This window comes from Sturnus vulgaris, chromosome 5, assembly GCF_052056855.1.
Source record: "Sturnus vulgaris isolate bStuVul1 chromosome 5, bStuVul1.hap1, whole genome shotgun sequence".
Taxonomy (NCBI): domain Eukaryota; kingdom Metazoa; phylum Chordata; class Aves; order Passeriformes; family Sturnidae; genus Sturnus; species Sturnus vulgaris.
The window spans coordinates 14,305,160-14,326,271 of record NC_142247.1 but is presented as its reverse complement, the minus strand read 5'-3'; the positions used below and the strand labels follow the sequence as shown (position 1 = coordinate 14,326,271).

General features: G+C 38.1%; 1 protein-coding gene across 10 annotated transcripts in view; it reads left to right on the top strand.

Moving 5' to 3' along the window:
• Nucleotides 1-21,112, top strand: part of SOX5 (SRY-box transcription factor 5) — a 614,147-nt gene that overhangs the window by 51,179 nt on the left and 541,856 nt on the right. For 3 of the 10 annotated variants that reach the window (XM_088164909.1, XM_088164915.1, XM_088164911.1), the window contains exon 1: nucleotides 18,478-18,568. The exons of 4 other annotated variants lie outside the window; for them this stretch is intronic. The gene's annotated coding sequence lies outside the window, so the exon portion shown is untranslated. Of the gene's footprint in view, nucleotides 1-18,476; nucleotides 18,569-21,112 lie in introns of those variants that run through there. 3 more of the 10 variants (XM_088164922.1, XM_088164916.1, XM_088164913.1) reach the window with 3 other exon arrangements.

The window sequence follows — 21,112 nt, the reverse complement described above, 5'->3', positions numbered from 1 at the left end:
AAAACCTGACAGAGATGACACTGTAGTGGATGTAACTTCATAAAATCACATTTACTGTTCTTCATTCAATAAAATCCTCTTATTGATTTAGGTATTGGAATGAAAACATGATTTACTGCTTTTGGGGCTTGAATGAACACTAAACCCAAAGGTTTTTCCAATGGAAAACTTTAAATATGAAAAATTCAGTGATACTCTATAGAACTTTCAAATCGAGGATACAGAATTTCTGCAAAGCTCCAAACATATGTTATGTCTTGGGGGTTTTTTTGTTGTTTGGTTTTTTTTTGTTTGTTTTTTTTTTTTTTTTTTTTTAGTAACTGTGGAGTATTTCTCCTGTTATAGGAAGAATTCTTTGAAAAGCTTTTATCTACAAAAAAAATCCTGCATTACAGTATACATTATTGTTTATTGATTGCCTGCAGTTTGTTTTTTTCTACTTGTGTTATATTCCTAGTTATTGCCATGCTTCTTGGTAAGGTAAATTATGCATTTGATTTTAACACGAAGTCATAACACAGAATTACAGTGAAGTGTACTACTTACTTGAGACTTAAATTCTGAATTTTTTGAATAAAGTTTTTATATAATTTTTTAATGCCCAGGTTTGCCACACATTTTTCCCCAGAACTTAATCTAAAGGAATTTGCTTGTTAGAATGGGGCTTTTTTATGTTTTACTTTGAAGAAGTATGATAGTTATGAATGGCAGTTAGATGTTTGGAGGCAAATTATGTCTTTTGTTGTGCTGTGTGAAATTGCTGCTGAAAGCCTTCTTACAAGCGCAGCTGATAGTAGTGGTTAGAGTTTAACATCTGATTTTAAAGCATAATTGTCCCTCAAAACATGTCCTAGAAGAGAGAAAAGTGGACACAGACACACGCATAGAGGAGAGAATGTGAAAGGTTGTGTGCTTATTCTGTATTTATTTTATGGACTTCAGTTCTGCTTGCTAAAATTGCCCTTTTAGGTAAGTAATTTTTTTTCATCGTGTGACTTAAGCAGGAAGAACTGAAGTCAAATTGAAAAGTTAGGTTCTAGATTCAAAAGTCAAATAGACACTTTGGAAATAAAGAACCATGGAATACCCTAAGGTGGAAGGGACCTGCAAGGATGATCAAGGAGCTGTGGTTGTAATTTTAGCCAAATAATTTTTTCCTTGTGAGGATAATCCTTTGGTACAAAAAATTGTGACAGTTTTTCCTAATAATGGTACTGTAGCAATTACTGCTTTTAACATTTGGTGTATAACCTGCTGATACATAGACATGGTCTGTACTTGAGGGTATCATTTTGGTCATAGTGAGATGATAAAGCAGCTGCAGGTGTATGTCACTCATGGCTCTCCAATATGATTTCTGACCTGATACTAGTGGTAGGTTAATGCCAAAATCCACCTTGTTTTCTAACTTACTTCCCTTTTAATGTCTTATTTCCCACAGTGTATTTCTTGAAGGAATATTTTGGCAACCTTGGTTTGTGCTTGGAAAGCTGCTGCATCTTTCTGCCTGCCCTTTCTCAGGCAATGCCACCAGTGGTGGTGTTTTAATGTTTGAAAAGCAACAATATGGCCTCGTCTAAATCAAATTAGCCCAGCTGTAGTCAGTTCTGGCTGCTGATCTGAAAGCTGAAGTCATTTAGTCTGAGATTCTCAGCCAGCAGTACAATACATTGTATTGTTTCAGTAGTAATGAAATTCCCCTACAGTTTATACTGATCCTTGTTTTTGATAGGGAATATGTCTGATGTTCAGAGTTATATTAACAAAATATTTGAAGGCCAGGGAGACTGCTCTTGTGATGAAATTCTTCTCTGATGTAGTTATCATTAAAGCTGGCTGGAAGTGTTTGGTTTAAAACTGGGTTTGGAAAGCTGAGTTCTGAGAAATGTATGTAGGATAATTTTTACTTCACAGCTTCAGCTGAAAACAGAAAAATCTTTGTATGTGAATGGTGCTGTAGTGCCTCATGGGAGTTTTAGGTCAGCTGCAGCCTGCAGATCTGTGTGTTCAGTGCCTTGGCTCTCCTGTGCATCCCACAGTCACTTACTCCTGTAGTCCCAGCAGGAAGAGGGACTAGCAATGTTTGAGGAGATGTAATCTGTGCCATCAGATTCTTATCGTTGTATCTCCATTTCTTACAGCAACGTGGTCATTAATGTGACTAATGTGTGACAGTCTCTTCTCTGTTTCATCCGAGGGAAACATCTTTGTTATATGAAAATCCTCGTATGGGGCTTTGTTTGTTGTTTTAAATGTCCAAAATGTGGTGTGAAGCATTAGGAAAAGCAAGTAGAAGTTCATCCATGAGATGCAATGGGAAATGATGAGGTTTTTCACAGACCCTTATTCCAGTAAGAGCTGCTGCCACATCTTTGACCGGGTCCTGCAAAAAACTCGGTCTCCTGCTGTACCATTAGCACAATGGCATAAAAGCCTGCTGTGCCTAAGCAGAGCAATTTACTGTGATTTTGGAACTTTCAATGATATTTTGAATATGTTGAAAACATGCAATCCATGTGGTGTCCTCAAAATAAGGACCTTGCTGTTATCTCTGAAATACTGTGGAAGAGAGTCAGAACATGCTGTTTCACACAGGAATCTGTGCTGCTGAGGAAAGATGCTGCAGGTTGCTGTAACAGAGGGTTTGTTATTAAAGTGTGGGAATGCCACACTCTTAAAGTACAGGGAGGCATTTTTGAATGGTGTTATTCTCTGCTTGCATCCTAAAACCAACCAGAGTTTTGGCAGGGGGAGTGTGAATTTCATTAGTAGGGAGAAAGGTGAGGGAACTTTTTTACATAAATAGTTTTTAATGTTTTTACTTCATTGCCTTACTCTGCAATATTATAACACACTTAAAAAGCATCTTTAAATTTAGGATTGAAAGGCAATAAATACAATTCATCTAATAGAAGTAATGAACATTGAGGCAGAAAAGGAAAAAATGAAATCTTCACTGCAACTCCAGGCTGCAGAGCAGGCTCACTGAAGTTAGCTAGAACACTGGATTGCGTCCCAGCACTTGCCCTGCATGTTACTTACCAGGACTTTTCAGTGAATGGTGTTTCTGTGTACCCCTGAAGCTCACAGAGCAGTACAGTGTTGTCTGGCCCCTCTTCTGGTGCCAAGGTTAGGTGCAGCCGCAGAGATTGGTGTGCCTTTTCCATGTTTCTTTCCTTCCTTTCTTACTACATTTTCCTGTCCTGTCAGAGTCTGTACAGGCATCCTAACCAGGCTTCTTGTGTCATCTGGTGATTTCACGAGATCGGGTACCACTGGTGCAGACCCAGCCCTGCAAACAAGGCAGCTCCTTGCTGGCAGGTGCTCAGAAGACAGCACACTAGAGAAAATAAGGATCTGAAATAGAGCATTTCCTTGTGGAAGGCACTGTGGCCATGCATTTCCAGCTTTGGAAGCCATTCCTCCTTTTGCTTTGCTGTCTCCCTGCTGTCAATCCAGAGTGTCTCAAACTTCATTTGCGCTCATTTCACACAGAGTTTGCTTATCAGTCTGAAAGGCGACTGTCTGATCTTTCCTTTTGCATGCTTTCACTTTTAAGATCTTCCCTTTCTTATGTAAAAAAGGCAATTAGAGTCGTATCTGTTTATTTTAAACAAAATGGCTGTTAATTAGCGTGATCAAAAACCCTGCCATTGTAGACTATGGGCTTCACTTTGTAGTTGCACTAAATTGCGTACAGTTTGGTGCCAGCTGACATGATAGCAACACAAAGTCTGCCTTTTTTTAACTTAATGAACAAACAGATTTATGAGGCTTTGTTATCTTCTGGTTTAGATCTATAGGTTTGGAATGCATTATTTAGAGTTCTTGTTTCTTAATGACTAATGTCATGTTGTTACTTATTAAGAGTGCTTTAACTTGCTGAAGAAGTTTCCCTTGCTTTTGTATCCCCTTGTTTCCATTTTCCTTCATTTTTTTTTCATGGCTTAATTAAACTGTACATCTGTGGTACACAAAACACTTAGGATGCACTTCTGTAGTTGCATTCAGATGTTTCTGCACTAACTCCATAGTGCTGTGAGAGCACTGGGTATTCTGTCATCCCTTCCAAGCAGAATAAGGCCAGTTTCTCAGTTTTTTTCCTTTCCTCCATCACTGCCTGATATTTATCATAATGTCTGGGGAAAAGATGCCCACAACAATCAATCGGTGTAGCCTTGCTTTGTTTTGGAAAGAAAAAAGTTAAGAATATTGGTGATAAAGCTGTGATAGCATGATTCCCATCTGTGGACTTGTCATCTTAAGTGAATGACAGTGGGTCCTTCGAAATGAAAAAACATGCTAAAAAACCAAAAGACATTTCAACTAATAAGTGAAAATATTGTGTGTTTTCTTTTTTATTACTGTGGGTATTACTTTTGCAGGGACGGTGCTCATTTCAGTAAGTCAGAAAGGTCTGTTTTTTGTAATTGCCATTTGGTTTGGCAACTTCTGATTGCTATCTAAACAGCTACTGGAACTAGAATGTAGAAAATTTAGAGTTGGAATTAATCAGAAGATCCTCTATTCTTGTCACCACTGGGGAGCTGGGAACTGCAGTGTAGTTTCCAGAATTTACTTTCCTAGGAATGAATGTATCCCCATCATTGACGTTTCCCCGCCTCCTTAGATAGCCATTTTTATCTTAAATTCTTCTGTATGCTGATACAAGGTCTAATTGACCCAATATTTCCAGGAGTAGCTGATTATTCAGGTATGTCATTATTTCCCTGCTTTTTTATCTGTTGGTCATTATTGAAGGATTCAAGCAAAATCCTTATTTGCATAGGGAAAATCAAAATTGAAGTCAAGTCATAAGCAAAGTCAGTGAGCTGGCATAAATTTGATTAAAAGAAGGTGTGATCAGGCCATTTTATGGGTTTTACTGTCATTTAAAACTTTGCATTGAGTGTAATTCTTGGCTATAATTCTCCAAGTACGTGTTTAATTTAAAGACATAAGATAATACTTTTTCCTGTAGTTATATTTCGGTATTAAACCATACACAATTTCGTATTAAAATATTGAGGGAAATGTTACTTCCTGTTATGGAAGATTAAAGTAGTAATACTAATATATTTTCTTCAAGGGGAAAAAAAAATCCAAACCAGAAAGACCAGGAAAAAAATATGAAAACAAATTGAAAGTACTTCAAGTTTTAGTGTTATTCTGATTGAATCACACTTTTTAAACTTTGTACTTGGAATTTCCAAATTAAAGTGAGATGAAATACATTTGGGATTTCCAGTGGAAAAAAATTTTTAGAAAGTTTTTTTGGTTTAATCTGTCACAGCACAGTACTGAAATAAAATAATTTTCCTTTTCTATTTTAACGCCATCAAATTAAAAAGAAACATCAGGTGAAAGTAATTTTCAGATGATAATTTGTCTTTGTATATCGAATAGTGCTTTTTAAGGCTAATGTTTTAAATGGAAAAATTTCAAGTTTATCAAGAGACCTTTTGTAGGTTTTTCAAATTAAAATATAGTAAAAATTGCTTTATTTGTTTAAAATGGTCAATATAAAAGACAGTGGAAATAATTATTTGCACTTTTTTTAGTCAATATGGGGGTTTTATTAGTGAACAAGATTAAGAAAGGGAACAGTTAAACAAAATAAATAATTTTGGAAAGAATGGAAGTTACGCACTGTGGTCCATTTCATCATTAATTCAAGAACAAGGAATTGTTCAATTAAAAAACCAAGGAAGATATTTTGATAAGAAAGGATTATTAGGCACTACCTGCAAATAACTTGTGGATCTTCCGAATAAAACTGCTCTGATAAAAAAAATTAACAAATCAAGCTCTTACATGAGTTACTGAAGTTTGAAGGTAAATGAGATGTGCTTCCTGTATTTTCTCCTTTTTGCCTCTGAACATGAAGCACTTACTCAGGAGATGGTTTATGAGGAGAAATCTCTCATGGCAAGTTATTTTGTAGTTTTTCAGTTCAGGAATTTGTCACTCTGTGTTAAAGTGGTTGATATTAGCAGTTATTTTTCATCTTGACTAACTGAAATATTCTATGATTACAAATTATATAGGGTTAAAAACATTTATGCAAGTGCTATTTTTCATGTGCTTGTTAATTTACATATATTTTACGTTTAATTAACATATATAATATTTTGTCTGTAGATGTAATAGAAATGGGGCTTTGATCCATCCGAGTCCTTCAGCAGATGCTTAACCTTAAGCACATAAATAATCCCATTGTTTTCAGTGTCTTTAATCTGTGCTTTTAAGTGCTTTGTTGGATTGTGGCCTAGTATAATTATATGTTTGCAATAACAGTTGCTTATTAAAAGCAGTTGTTAGATCTCAAAAATAATATAAAAGAAATAACATGAGAAAATATGTATCAAACAGTACTGAAAAATACATAAAAATTGTTTCAGAATCCTTATTTGCTTGTCATTGTCCATCACATTGCAGATTCTTCTTTTTGTGACACTCCTTTAGTTTAAGGAGGCGAGGCATATTAAGGAAGATTCCACAGATATTTATATAAAAATTCAGGAATTTTAAAAAAAGTTATATTTGTTATTAACACTGAATTCTGTAACAAAGGTGAGATTTTATTGAATCATTTCCTTGCATATAATTCTAAAGCTCTGAGTAGATCACTCACTAGCTGTTAGTTCCCACAGGCCTTTGCTTCTTTCTTAGTAAGAACAACTGGATGTAAGGAATGTTGATGTGATAGGAATTGAGGTCTCTTCCCAGAATTTCATCTCTTTATGCATTCAGTCTTTCCTTTTTCCTTGCTCTTTCTTCCCTGGGTCTGTTCTGTAATGTTCCATTCTATGTCAAACCCTCCCCATTTCCTTTAACCCAAAGCAAAGATTAAGGACCTAAGGGTTAAACACAGTATTTTACTCTGCTAAAATGGTGTTCAGCTGACTGCCAGTCCAGCTGCATTTCACAGAGACTTGCTATGAGTGTAAGTAGTTTCTAAATTATAAACCCTCTAAAATTTAGTGTTGGTATTAACGATTTCTATTGACAAGTTTAAGAAACATTTTTGTGGGTAAAACACTGGTCTCAGCACCAAGTGCTTGTGTCAGCAGCTTTGTACTTGTATCTCCCCTCTCCATACATTTATTTAGTGCTTTCCTGATCTAACGGGTCCTCTGAAATACTTTTTCAGTTTATTTTTCCATGGAAGCTCAAGGCAAAACACAATAGTGGTAACATAAAGGCAGTTTTCCTTGTTTTTTTTGTGTCTCTGAGTCAGAGCTTACGTATATTTTACAGCAGATTGTCATTTCTACTCTTCCAGCATAGCCATCTTGCCTTGTCTGCCAGCCAAATTTTTTAAGTGCGTTTACAACTCATGTGAGCACGAATAAATGACCACAAACATCCAGCAGCACTTAAAGGGTAAAAGAAATGTGAAATGATATGCAAATATCACTGTTATGTGTGATATAAAAGAGGGCTTGGCTAGTCTAAACTAGAATATCCAGCAATACTGAGTGAATATAATACCAGAATGACTTCAGAGTAAATTTATTTCCTATGTATAATTGAGAATCTCCTGTGAGCATGGTGGGGCATGTGGATACTTTGTGCTGTTCTTTGCAGAGGAGTGTGTGTGATTTCATGTACACAGTGTGGGATGCATCGCACAGAGATCCCAAGTCCGTGGCCTGGGCTGAAGATGCTGTGTATAGCCACGTGAAGTAGCACTGTTTGTAAAAGCTGAAAGAGACAGCAGAAGATCTCAAGAAAACCAGAATCCTTTTCTGGTTGAAGTGTCAGGGAAGTCTCCTCCCCCACCCACTCAGGAAGTAGCAATTTCCCCCCAGAAATTAGTTCATTAGTGTGTATTGCTATTCATGCAGGAAGGTGTGTGATGTCCCGGGGCTGTCTGTATTTGAGTAGAAAATGTCATCTTGGATGAGATTTGCAATACTCCCAGCCCGTGCTGGCCCAGGGCATGGAATCTCGAGAGATCTCCCGTAATGCACAGTGACTGCATCACTACAGCAGAATCAAAACTTCGCTGTGTTCAAGAAGATGGTAATGGTTGCCACCTTATGCTGCTGAGATAAATGACAAGTTTGGGGAAGGTCACAGCTCAGTGTGAAAAGTCTTCTACATCTTGCAAGAAAAAGAAAAATCCCATATCCTGTGTATGCCTTTCCTGCTCCTCATCTCTTTGCTTACACAGGTGGAAATGTTGAAATTAAATAGCAGAGTGAGTGTGAGCGTGCGACTGTTGTATTTTGATGTGGTTCTTAAATTGCCCTTCATTGTCAGAAGCTGTTAGGCTGAGGAGTGAAATATACGCCTTGAGTGGCAGTAGGAATTGGTAATTACCTTTAATTCTCCACAGGGACACACAGAGGTGTGGAGTTTGCCCATGTGTCAGTCAGAGCTGATGCAGAGAGAATAGGGGTGAGGGCTGCCCGTGATGCTGGAGTGTGTAGGGGGTGAAACGGGTTCATGTCCCCTTTTCCAGCAGCCTTTGTGCCCAGGGAGTGCTATGGGCAGGTCAAGGGGCAGCTGCTTCGGCCCCGTTGCCCTGGAGTTGGACAGAGAAAGCGCTGCAAGCAAAAGGTGGGAGCATCCCTGATTTTTTCTAATCAGCCCTTCACCATCCCAAGCAGCCTTCTCTCGTCAGGCAGGAGCAGAAGGGTGAGGGAGGGACATGCTGAAGCTGGGTGGGATGATGGAAGCCGTGGGCACTCTGCAATAGGAATTGCTCTCAACCACGATTAAATGCGTTTGCAATGATACAAGGAAGTTTTCACAGTCATCAGCTCTCCAGTTGAAGCAAGACTGAAAAATATAACACACTATGCCCTAATCCACTTAATATGGTCTCTGTCCATAGCTCCCCACTTGCTGTCTTACAGCAGAGCTGCTCGGTTTCTCCATGTCCAAGCATAAGAGGAAGATTAAGTGTACTGCTGCGCCCTGTACTTTTCTGCTACATGGGCTCTAAGATGTGCTTTGTTTTATTGTCTCCCTTTCTTTTGAAAGGTACAAAGTACAGTGACAGAAACTATCATATTCAATTGGACATGCTTTCTACAGATTTGTTAAGGATTTACTCTACACATTTGTAGCATTTAGTTGCCATGGCAATGACCTCGGTGCAAGAGGGAACAGCCTTTAGGTTGGACCTCAGATTTTCCTTTCATTTCCATTTAATTTGATTTGACTGTGAAATGTCACTTCCATTGCATTGATTAAGCTTCATTGTGGCCACCAGCTCTGTTAGAAAGGTTAAAGGGCAGGCCAGTGGCTGTCATTTTTCTCCCTTCACCCTTTTCTGATACCAGTATAGGTTTATTTTGGTTTGGTTTTTTTTTTTTTTCAGAGGAAGACTAAGATTTTACCCCATGGTGTTCCACAGTAAAAGCAAAACTAATGCAGCAACAGTTTGAAGTGGTTCTAACCTACAGCTTCCTGAGACAATTTTGCAGCACTTTAAAAAACAGGAATTAGTTTCTCTTTTTCTTCCTGACATATGCTCACCCGCCAGATAAATAAATTGAATGTATCCTCCAAAACTAGCAACCATACTGGAAGGAGGACAGCCACCTCTTTTTTCAAATCTCTGTTGTCCCTAGGGTGTAGACATGCCTGCCAGCTTCCATGAGGCAGGGAATCACTGGGAATTGTGTGTAGAGTCCCCTTTTTGCCCAGGGTCTTTCTAGTTAGTTTAGTATTTGCAGATTATGCAACAGGTGTAAAATAGAGAATGGCAGCATGTTGGGATGGGAGGCTCCAAAGGAGAACCAGCTAAAAGCGAGGATTTCTTTAAGCAGTTTTATTAATGACAAACAAATTAAAATCACTGCTGTGGTATTCTTTATTCCTAGTCAAAAGCATTCAACCTTTGTAAGCAATACGGCCCATCTGCAGAATACAAAGGTGCAAAAAATTGTGCTGTATTTGTAAAGACTTCCCCTTCTTGCTGCCCTAAGACCTCTGCTTTGTACTGTGTGGGCTGTCAAGGACTTAGATAAATTAGGTCTGTTCATTTAGGTTTGGCAGAACCTCGGATACCTCTTTTGTCTGCATCTCTGTATTAGCAGGCACAGAAGCCTTCCTGGCAAGCTGGCTTTTTGCTGTGAGCCAGGTTTTCTGCCACATGCTTCAACTAAACATCAGCTAAAATATCATCTTGAAATTTGCATATTGCATGATAACTGAAGTTAAGATTTCTCCTTCATAGCTTGGTCAAAATTTATGGTAAGTCTTATAGTTATGTGCTGTTTTGTTTTTTGTTAAATAGATCAGATGCTCATTTTGAAAACAATGATAAACTTTGTTTCTTCTTACTAGTCCGTCCTGCAAATAATTGCTTTCAAAGTTTGTTTAGTTGCTTAGAATTTAAAAATAAATTAATAAACCAGAAATATTAAAACAGCTTGGTCTGAGGGGAGGGATATAAGGAAGGCTCATTAAAACAGGCATGTGAGTACAAACTGGTGGGCTAGTGAGAAAGAGGCCTGGAAAAGTCAAGGGAGAAAAAATGTTTGACCAGGCACAGGGTAAACGATGCAAGGAAAAACTCAACCCCCAAAGTACTACATATGGCTTGAAAATCTTTGCAGCTGAAGGACTGATTTTCTTTCCTGACTGAACTGAGCTTCAAATTAAGCCCCTTTCTTTTTTGAAAGGAGGGCTGAACTAGTGTGAAGAAAACTGCAGTTCTGGAGCTTTTATATTGGTTGCAGAATGGAGAAATAGCTCGCATATGTATGAGAAAGAGGGAATGTATTTAACTTTTTCCCCCTGATATCTGCTCCCATCTCTGTGACATGTAGCATCTGCTATCAGTGCCACCCTCTCACAGAGACATCATCCCATTGTGGATAGTCAGGGCCAGGTGTGGAAGGATGCAAATCCCTGGGGATTTTGCACCTTTTAGACATCTTTGCTCCCACTGCATGGCTCATAGATGAGAGGGCATGAACTGGGGAAAGGTCTTCAGAGAAAAAATCCTTTCTCCTGTGTCCCTGTGTGTCACGCAGGAGGGGTGTGACTTCAACTGTCAGCCTTGAAGCTCAGAGCTCAGTGGCAATCCAGGTGAAAGAGCCTGGCTGTGAGCTGTGGCTCCGTTATCTGAGCTTTAGGCTGCTGCTGCTGCTGCTGCTGGGATGACTGTCAGAGGGAGGACAAAATCTCCATGGTAGGTGCCCTTCCTGCAAGCACTGGCTTCCTTTTCTGTTTGCTTCCAAAAAGTTAAATGAATAACTGGTGGGAGAAAGAAGGAAAGGGGAGAGAGAAGAATGTAACTTCCTACATAAACAGTAAGATGGAAAACCCCTCTTAAAGCTGGAGTAGATGTGAGCAGTCCAGCTGGTGGCCTGTGGGATGCTGCTGTCTGTTTCTGCTGTGGCCTTGCCTTGGGACTGCGGGGGGAAGTGGAAAAGTTGGATGTGAAATCCAGCAGATGCTAAATACTTTTGCTTCTCCATGCAAATTGTCACCATGCCTGTGGAGGGGGAGGAGGAGTTTGGCATTGTTTGAGCCTGGACACTGGCCCATGGAGGTGCCCAGAAATTAGGATGCTGCTCATGCCTTTGGATGTACTCTATTGTCTTAGCCTGGATTTGTAAAAGAAAATGTTAGTTCTGAGCTCTGTGTGTGTGTGTCTGTTTGTGACTAGGCATCACAGTCACTTTTTCTCCTTTTCCTTGCTTGGAAAGGACCCAGTTTTAGAGCAAGGTGATCAGGTCTCCTTTGGTACAGAATAATATTCTCAGGGTGTAAATGCATATGCTGTGGACTTCCACAGAAGAAAAGTTCTTCTGCAGCAATGTTTCAAAAACTCCCAAATTTATAATTACTTACACTCTGAATCAGTGTTTGGAGATGAAGAAACTGTGGGACCATGGAAAAAACATTATATTAGGAGAAAATACTTGACTTTTCTGTGCACTCTAGGGTTTTTTATATGGGCCATGGTGTTTGGTTTCCTATGTAAAAACAATTTGAGGCCTTCAGAGTACATGGCTGATGCCAGTATTGCTAATTTTTGTTGTAATTTATGAAGATGTTGTTTTTAGAAAAATAGCGTTTAAGACTAAATACTGAAAGTGGTGCTTGTTCTTCGCAGCAGTTGTGCCGCACGGTAGAAATTCCAGTTTTCTAAACTCCCAGCCACACCCTGTGAGGGAGACAGAAGAACAGAAAATAGCTTTGTTCACATGTCTCCTGTGTCCTGTATCATCCTCTCCGTTAAAAAAAGCTGTATTAAAAAACTGACACAAGTAGAAAAAGTTAAAAGCTGAATTCTGAAAATTCCCTTTAATACAGTGTCACAAATCTTTGCTCAAAAATCAGACAAAAATGGATTTTTTTTGTTTATTTTGGTTTGGTTTGTTTTTTGTCCATACTCAGTTGCTCCTTCTGTCATCAGAAGTGTGTCTGTGACTCATGGTCTGAGCACTCGAGATGTTCCACCATGGAGGAGCTGCTGCATCTCCTTCATCATCGAGGCAGGTGTGGAGGGGCACACCACCTAGAGCAGAGCAATTCCCATCTCCCTTGGATGCTGCTTAAGGCAGCAACAGAGTTAAATTGACACATCCCTTTCTACCTCAAGCACACGTCATTTTACTTCACACCCTCAGTGAAAGACATTCTCTCACCCAGGTAAACCAAATTTGCCCTATTTAGGCAGTGAAGGGAGATGCTGTTTAATTCCTCTGCACAAAGTGAGCAGGATTCGGCAGCTCCAGCTCCAACACATCTTTTTTTTTTCTTTTTTTTTTTTTTTCCCACTTCTCAGCAGGAGCTGAGCATTGGCATCTCTCCCACAGCATCATGCCTTGTTGTTTTCTCTCAAGCAAAAACAACAGAAAAGGAAGATTAAAAGAAAGAAGCAGACAGATTTGAAAGAGGATCGTTAGCTCCAAGGTCTGATGGGACCTCCTTGAAAACATTCGCAACTCTGTGTCACCCATGCCAAAGTCTCCCTGCAGTTTTCAGAACCTTTTATAATCTCCAACATATAGACACTATCTTTTCCTTCTTCTGTTTGCTGCCTCACAGGAGCAGTTCATAGTAGATTTTGTCTATTTACCTCTGTTTTTTTAGAACGCATTAATCATGTTGTGACATTCATAGGTCATGTCATGTTATGCTATTAATATCTTTGTTGTTTATTAACCTCAAAGCAATTGTATGGAGGCATAAAAGGAGAGAAACCTTCCCTAGTTTTAAGCTGAATTACCAATTTGAATGTCAGGCCAGGTTCACAAAAATTTCCAAAATAGGTGAGAGTTATAAATAAAACTGAACGTGTTACTGTTTGGGGGGAAAGCTGTGGAACTCAGTGTTTTCTTCCAGCTCAGCCCCAGAATAGACACAGGCTGTTTTTCACTTTGAGCTTTTAGATTCCAGCAGACCTCAAACTTAACAAAAAGATAAGAAGAATTTTATGAACCGAAGAGTGAGTTTCATGCAGATATGAATCAGCACTAATATCTTGGCTACTGTCATCATGTGAGTATGCTGTCATTTCAGCAGATAAGATAAATTTGGGAATCTTAAACTGAACACACTTGTCCACTGTGCCTGTGATGCAAAGCAGGAAAAAGAATTTTCCAGATGCCAGCAATAGTATTTTTAGAGCAAAAATATTTTACCTATAGTCTTTAAATTTTGTCTATAAACTCCATTGAGATTTTGAGATGCAGGAGGACTTACTGGGTTTTTTGGGGCACCAAGCCAATATAAATATTAGAAATAAGAAGAAATCATAGAGCTAGCCAATATAAATATTAAAAATAAGAAGAAATCACAGAGCTGTTTTCTTATTGTTAATAGCATAATGCATCTTTTGTTGGATTTCCTCTCTGCAGGACTCTCCCTGCTGCAGTAGTGCCATTTACCCCTGACTTCTTTTATAATTTCAAAGGGCCTGTTCTGCAGAGCTGCTTACAAACTGTACTGAAGGCTGAAAATTCTTGCAGAGAATCAGACAGTTTTGATTGACCAAGTAAGCTTAATTCCCAGTGACAAGAGAAAAATTAATTCAAGCATTTATAGAGATGAGTTTTGGGGGAGTTTGTAGCATTGGTCTATAATGTGAGTCTTTAATGTCTGAAGGCTTCAAGTCAGTGTTTATAAGGAACTCTCTTCACTTTGCCCCCATATTGAAGCACTTATTTTCCTCTCTGCTTGCAAAGATCTTAAAAAGATCTCAAGTCTTTGTACTTGAGATTGCTTTTGTTCAGAGTTGTCCAGCGTTTTCTCCCCTTTCATGTGTTTTTCACTGTTTGCTTTGCTGTGTGCACATTGTGGAGTTTAATGTGAAATTCTGGTGGGTGAAATTGTGCATATCTCCTCTTGTTTTGCCCTTTCTTCTTAATACCTGAAGGAACTAGCAAAAAGGAAAATGCTGTTACTAAACATATAAATAAATCGTAGATTTGTAGTTTCATAATCAGTTTAGCAGATTTTATTCTAGTTGATATATAATATTGTATGTTTCTATGTGAAAATGAAGAGAAAGTAAAAACAAAATTATATTTATCATCAATTTTGTTAATTACGAGAAACTAGTTCACAAATACACAGGAGTACTATCTTCAGCTAATCCTTTGTTTTCTTGTTTGTTTAATAGATTAGATGGATGTACCAAATAGCATGCTGCTGGGGCAACATTAATTTTATTATAGAATAAAAAGTAGAACTATTAGTCTCTGTTTCTGCATGTTTGTAAGCTATCTGACCTATTTTCTCTCCTGCCCTCTTCTCGGTGCTTACCAAATTCCCCCTCTCCCTATGCCTAATGTAAAACTGTCTTACAGTTAAACCAGCTGATAGCCAGCCCTGGAGATATTACCCAGTGTCCTGGTTAATAGATAAGATATTTTGTTTTATATATTTGAGCAAAAGGGAGAGACAACTTCATCACTTTAAACAAGGGGATAATCTGTTTACACCAGGGGAATAGGCTCACTTGGTTTTCTTCCCTTCAGTTGTGAAGATAATTTCAGGGGGAAATATTTGCCTTGCGTTTACCAACAAAAATACCTGGATGGTTTGTCTTAAATTTATTACATTTTAAGAGAAAATTAAGCTAGGAGACTACACTTCCCAGAATCCTCAGGAAGTGTATAATGTCTGATACGGACTTCTAAAATTAAAGCATTGTGTTTCTGCAGCTGTTTATCTTAAGGAGTTAGAAGTATCTGTTTCTAAATGATGCTCCTTGCAAAAAATCCCAAACCAACCTCTTAGTATTGTGTTGTCACTGGAGATGAAAACCAAGCCTTTAGGTACAAAAAAATTATCATTAACATCATAGTCATTCCACATATCCAAAAGTCATGACTGATGAAAAAAATCTGTTTGGAGTCAAAAATTTTAGACATGTCAAAAATCAAGAGTCTTCTTTCCCCTGAAAAACTCTTTGTCCTGCTTTTTGTTCTGGGCAGTTGGTGATGACTTTTAGATTTTGGTATGCTGAAAGATAATACATTATTTAGGATTTTATGTGTGAAAATAAAAACAACCAATCAATATAGCACTTAATATAACACTACTTGAAATTTCTCTTTTGACCTTGACTGGTTATTTTTCAGTAAGGGGCATGTCTGCAGGGAAGGGCATGCTCAGACTAGTCTGGAAGTAACAAACTAAATTACTGTGTCCCAGCACTGCAGGTGGACAGAGCATCCTGCTAATGTGGCTGTATGGACCAGGATGGATTCCAGCCAGACAGGTCAGAGGGCAAATAAATGTCTGTGTCCACACCTTGAGCTGCACAGGCATTTGGATAGTTGAGTTTGGCACAACCCACTACTTGGTCAGAGAGAAAGAAGTGTCTCAGCTGCCCAGTTAGAAACGCAGCCCCAACTGGGATGACACCCAGTTCAGTGCCTGTGCTGTTTCCTAATTTCAGTCACCATCAATCAACCCCTATTTCTCTGTTTTGTCCAGAGTTCTGAGCTTTTTGTCACACATTAGCAAGAACAGCGTGAAATACTTGGATATTGAGGAATGCAAGCTCTCAAGGATGATTATGCTTCATTATTGGACACAATTCTAACAATGTTTTTCCATGTCTCTGATTTTTCCCATTGAAAGTACATTGTAAACTTCATCTTACTAATAGTTAAATATGCATACATAGTGGATTTTTAATGGTAATGGAGGAACTGCCATTTGAGAAACCTCACAATGTGTTGAAATCTAAAAATACAACATTGTCTTCTTCTCCACCATCCCTCTGGTTCATACGTTCTTTCAAGATGTGCCAAAACAAGTCTTAATCTCTGTCTTCAAGATACTGTATTTTCATGTGTGTTTCAGCCTAGATAAGCTATCTGGGATGCATTTTTATTACACTGCAAGGTACTATTATTGTTCATGTACAATAGTAGTGAAAATAGTGATTTTTCGTTTGTATTTTTTTAGCTTTATATATACCCCAGAGGTAGATAAAGAGTTTATGAAGAAAGGTTATATTTAAGAGAAATGGGTATCAGTGCTATGAGATTATACCCATGACAGATGGTTGTAACTAAAGCTTCATCTTGGTGCTGAAAAGCTGAATGAAACAGTATTCAGATTTTGAAGTAATATTGGCTTCATTTCAATGGGACTTTTGCCTGAGTAAGAACAGACTAAAAAACTCACTAATGCTTCTGATTTTTTGTGTCAGCTTTGAGTAGATTTTCAAAAATTGAATTTTATTTTTGTCTATTTTGGATTGATAAAATTCCAACAAAAACATGGGGGGGTTGTTTGTTTGTTTACAGAAATGTGTGCAACATTATGCCTTTGTTCACTGGGATGACAAGATATAAAACAACATTGTTTTATTCACACTTTGAAGCAAAACATCTTACTGGGAATCATGAAAGAGTTGTAATTGTTTTTGCTCTTAGTTTCAGAGCTGATTGTGAACCTCAAAATTTTGTGAGGTTCAGTCAGAATAGTTATGTAAAAGTTCAGATGCTAACCTTAAGCAAATCCAAATATCTTGAGGCTGGAAATCTCTACAAGAACATATTTCCCCTTGACTTGTCTAATACAATGAGTTCAGCGAGGCTACACCCTGGGGAGTTTTGGCCCACCATGTAGTGTGTGTGCTTTAAGTGCTTGCACTCGGCCATGAGGGTATTTTTAATTTCATCTTGAGAAACTAAACTGAGGGACTTCACAAATGAATCCATCAGAAAGACAAGGTTAATTCTGGCCGCTATTTGTGGGAGTATGGTGCCTTCAAATACCAACACATATTTTTTTTCAGTGGTGGCATTTGGAAGAATAAATGAAGTGTGACTCCTGGCATCTCTTTAGTTGCCCTGAAAATGGAATGTCAAACAGCATATAATCATCTTCCTTGTTTAAAGAAAGAGGAGCAAGTGAGAGACCTAGTTTTCTATTTGTGTCAGTTTTTGGATGTCTTAATATTCTATCTTGTCTAATTTTCCAGAGAGTGATAATAGAGTTCCTGTCAAATTAGAGGTTACAGGCTCTTTAACCTATGTCACAAAAAAACCCCTACATTCCTTATTATTACCATGAATATAATCCAAACAAAAATTTAGCTTTTAATGCTAAATTGTTATGCTGAATGTTGCATTCCAAGCATATAATTTTATTCATTATAAATATTAAAAATATTCAGCCTGACATTAGCCTGCTTGCTCCCCGATCTCTTCAAGAAAAGGCTGAATTGGATGTGTCACCACTTGGTCTGGGGAGCAGCAGTCCGGGCTCAGCCCCTGCACTGTCAGGGCTGAGCAAGCATTGCTGCTGCTCTGCCAAGTGCAGTTCTCAGGTTTAATTGATGTGGCAGAGAGGATATTTTCAGATGGACCAGCCTGATGTCGCCATCTTCAAGGAGTGGGAATGAGCCAGGAGAATAAATTAAATGAATTGTACTTGCCCCGCAGTGGGGATTCGCTGTTGGAAGAGCCTGATGTGGCAACACTGGAATTTCAGCTCACATCCTGCTAAGGGGGCTCTTTCCTTTTGCAGAGTGGTGCAAAGGCCTAAGTTCCTTTAAAATTAAAAAGCTGCAGCCCTCTTGAGTGTAAGTACAGCCATGGCAAATATGACCTACTGTTTGGTCAAGTTTTGTTCTCATTTACATGAATTCCAATAAATTTAGACTTGCTGTAAAAGGGCCTTACTTTCAAGCTTAAAACGAATAAACATATCTCATTCTTACATCATTTTAGTTCAAAATCCAAAATGCCTGGGACTTCTGTACCCAATTCTTAGTGCCCAGTGTTCTTGGACATGCAAATCCAAGGCCGGGGTTTTTGTTTTGTTTTGTTTTAAATCAGGTGAGCGTCACACGCTTCAGTTTTGTAATGAGAGTTTTTGCACTGTCCTAATTAATACAGTGTGCCTGTCCTGGACCTTTGAAGTAAGTGGGAGTTCTGCCACCAATTTAAATAGGAGAAGGATTTGAGCCAATTTGAACAGAAGTTTTCACTTATCTTAGTGCCTAATCTTCTTTTTAAAGGGATGTGGGAGTATCGGCACCTCCTACGTAACGCTCATCAGCGTGCAGAAGTAAACTAGTCTGGTCACTTATGGAGGCCCATTTAAAACCAGGAGGATTACTCAGGTGAGTGACAAGGCTTGGAGAACAGATTTTAGGGAAGTTAATTCCGAGTGCAAAATGACATTTAACCCATCTGTGTGAATATTACCACTTGAAGCAGGCCACAAAATCATTTTGAAATCGTAAGATAAAAAAAACCCCAATCCCCTTCTATATTTTTCTTGCATTGGAGTTGTCAGGGTTCGCACTTTCAAGGGTGGGTTTTTTTAAGCATCACAGCTTGTAGCTCCATTTCTTTGTTAAATTGGAGCTGATTTTCTCCAATAAGCAGAGCAGAATTGTAAGAGAAATGCCTGCTATGAATCTCATGGCAAAATCACAATATTTGACAACACTAGGTCTGTGTAAATATGTATATTCTTTGCAGTGCTTTGTCCCTGGAGAAGCAAGGTTGTCTAGACCTCCTCTGCTGTCTCCCTGAATGGCAATGTATAGCTGCAGAGTGGCTGACCACGTATGGCTGATTTATCAGGAAACTGGCAGACTCTGACTTTTGTCTTAGGAGGGTGTAGAAAAAACGAAGGCAAATTTACTGTAAGGTTTCTGCACTTCACTGGAATACTTCAAGTAAATCTGTAAATTGAAGAAGGTAGAAAACTGATATTGTCTTGGTACTATGCCTCTTTTTCTTCACTGAGTATAGAGGAGCCTGTAAATACTGACTTCCTCTAGTCTGCCCTGTGGTCTTTATAGATGAACCCTGATTTTTCACAAACTGCCAGTGAAATGAAGTATTGGAGCTGGTGGCATCGATGTCTCTGCAGTAGTCACACAATATTCACCTGACTAAAGCTTTGCAGACAGCAGCATGAACAACTTAGTGTATTTTATTGGAAAGGCCTTTTGTCCTTCATTCCTAATGATGTTATATCACAGAATTGACATAGTTTTATTCATTTTTAGTTTAAAGGGAGTCTCTTTTTCTTAGGTATTTGTTTTCAGAGGTAATAAAGTAGCCATGATTGTGGATACTGCTGTGTAAGGACAAAACGGGGAAAAACCCCATTTTCTCTGGTGTATCTGTGGCCACCATTTAAAATAGGTCAGCATTTTCAAACATGAAAATGTAGTTTTATTTATGTGTTTTAAAGTAAAATTTAAAAGATTTATTTTATACATTGTTTGAAGTAAGTCCAGGGAGAATTTTTTCCTAAAGTTTTTGTTGTACTCTGTTGCATGGAGGCCAGCTGGTTTGCTAGCTTGAGTGACCTCACATTCCTTAAATGCACTCATAAATCAAGCCAAGGCCATGCATTAAAAGCTCAGCTCTGATCTGACATTAATTCAAAGGAGGGAAGGCTTGATACATTGTGGGAGAAGTACAATGATGGACACCTAGGGCCAGAATTTTCAGTCCTCACATTTACCAAACCAGTATTTTACTGAGTCTCTCAGAAGACTTGGAAGTCAACTAGACCCTGTATTAGCTATGGAAAATATAAAGTAATAATAATAATAATGAATAAAAATAAAATAAAAACAAAACATGCCTTGCAGATCCAATAACTATTTTAAGTAGTGCAAACAATCTGATTAGACAGTGAGATGATTAGTTAATAATTAATTGAAGGGTTTTTTCTTGTGAATGTCTCTAAGAAAGGAATTTTAGCGACATGTTCAATGAGATCACCACAATGGACCATTTTGGTGTGATTCAGTGAAAAGTAGGTAAAGCATCAGGTTTGCATTAATAGGTTAGCATGTCATTGTATTTTTGGAAAGTACTGATGTTTCTGGGTCACATAAGGATTTCGGTCTACAAATATTTTGTTCTGAGTTCTCAAGAAACGATGAGAAAAACTGGTTTGATTTTAGAAGCAAGAAAGACAATAATGATTAGAAACATGAAAGTAAAATACTTTTTGCTATTCCTCTGTTTTTTTAAAGCTTCTTAGGTCCCTAGGAGATTAAAAGTGGTTAACTTAATACCTATTTTAAATATGATAATTTTTTCTTATTTCCAAAAATAACTTGATCAAAAAATCAAAACAAACTAAAAAATAGCATTTCCAAGACTTAAAGTTACCGTATTGCTGACTGCTTATCACTGAGTTTTCTGGGTGATCCCTGTTAATCCAGAGTCACTCATCTTTTGCACAGGTCTCCCACCAGAAACATCGCCAAGATTTTACTGTTCCTTGTATCTACCTTTATCTAACATATTAGAACAGTATTTGTCTAGGGCATTAGAACATTTTTAAGGTATTAAGACACTATTTAACCATAAACCTATGGTACGAATGCCATCCACAAAGACTGACTACAAGGTAACAACAGCAAAGTATCTCTGAAATCTGTTTCCAATCATGTCAATTCTGATTTACTTCAAGCTGAAACAGTATATATGAAGACCTTAGCTGAATATCAGTAGCAAGAGTCCACAAGAATATAGGTAAAGTAAATCATATTATTCTGCAAATGGATACAAATTAATATATCTCAAAGCTGAAATACTTCTACTTTACAGAGTTATTGAAGCATTTTTAAGGGCAAGGCCAAATGTAGTGCTAAAATTTGAGAATATTTCAGTGGGATTTGACTGACAAA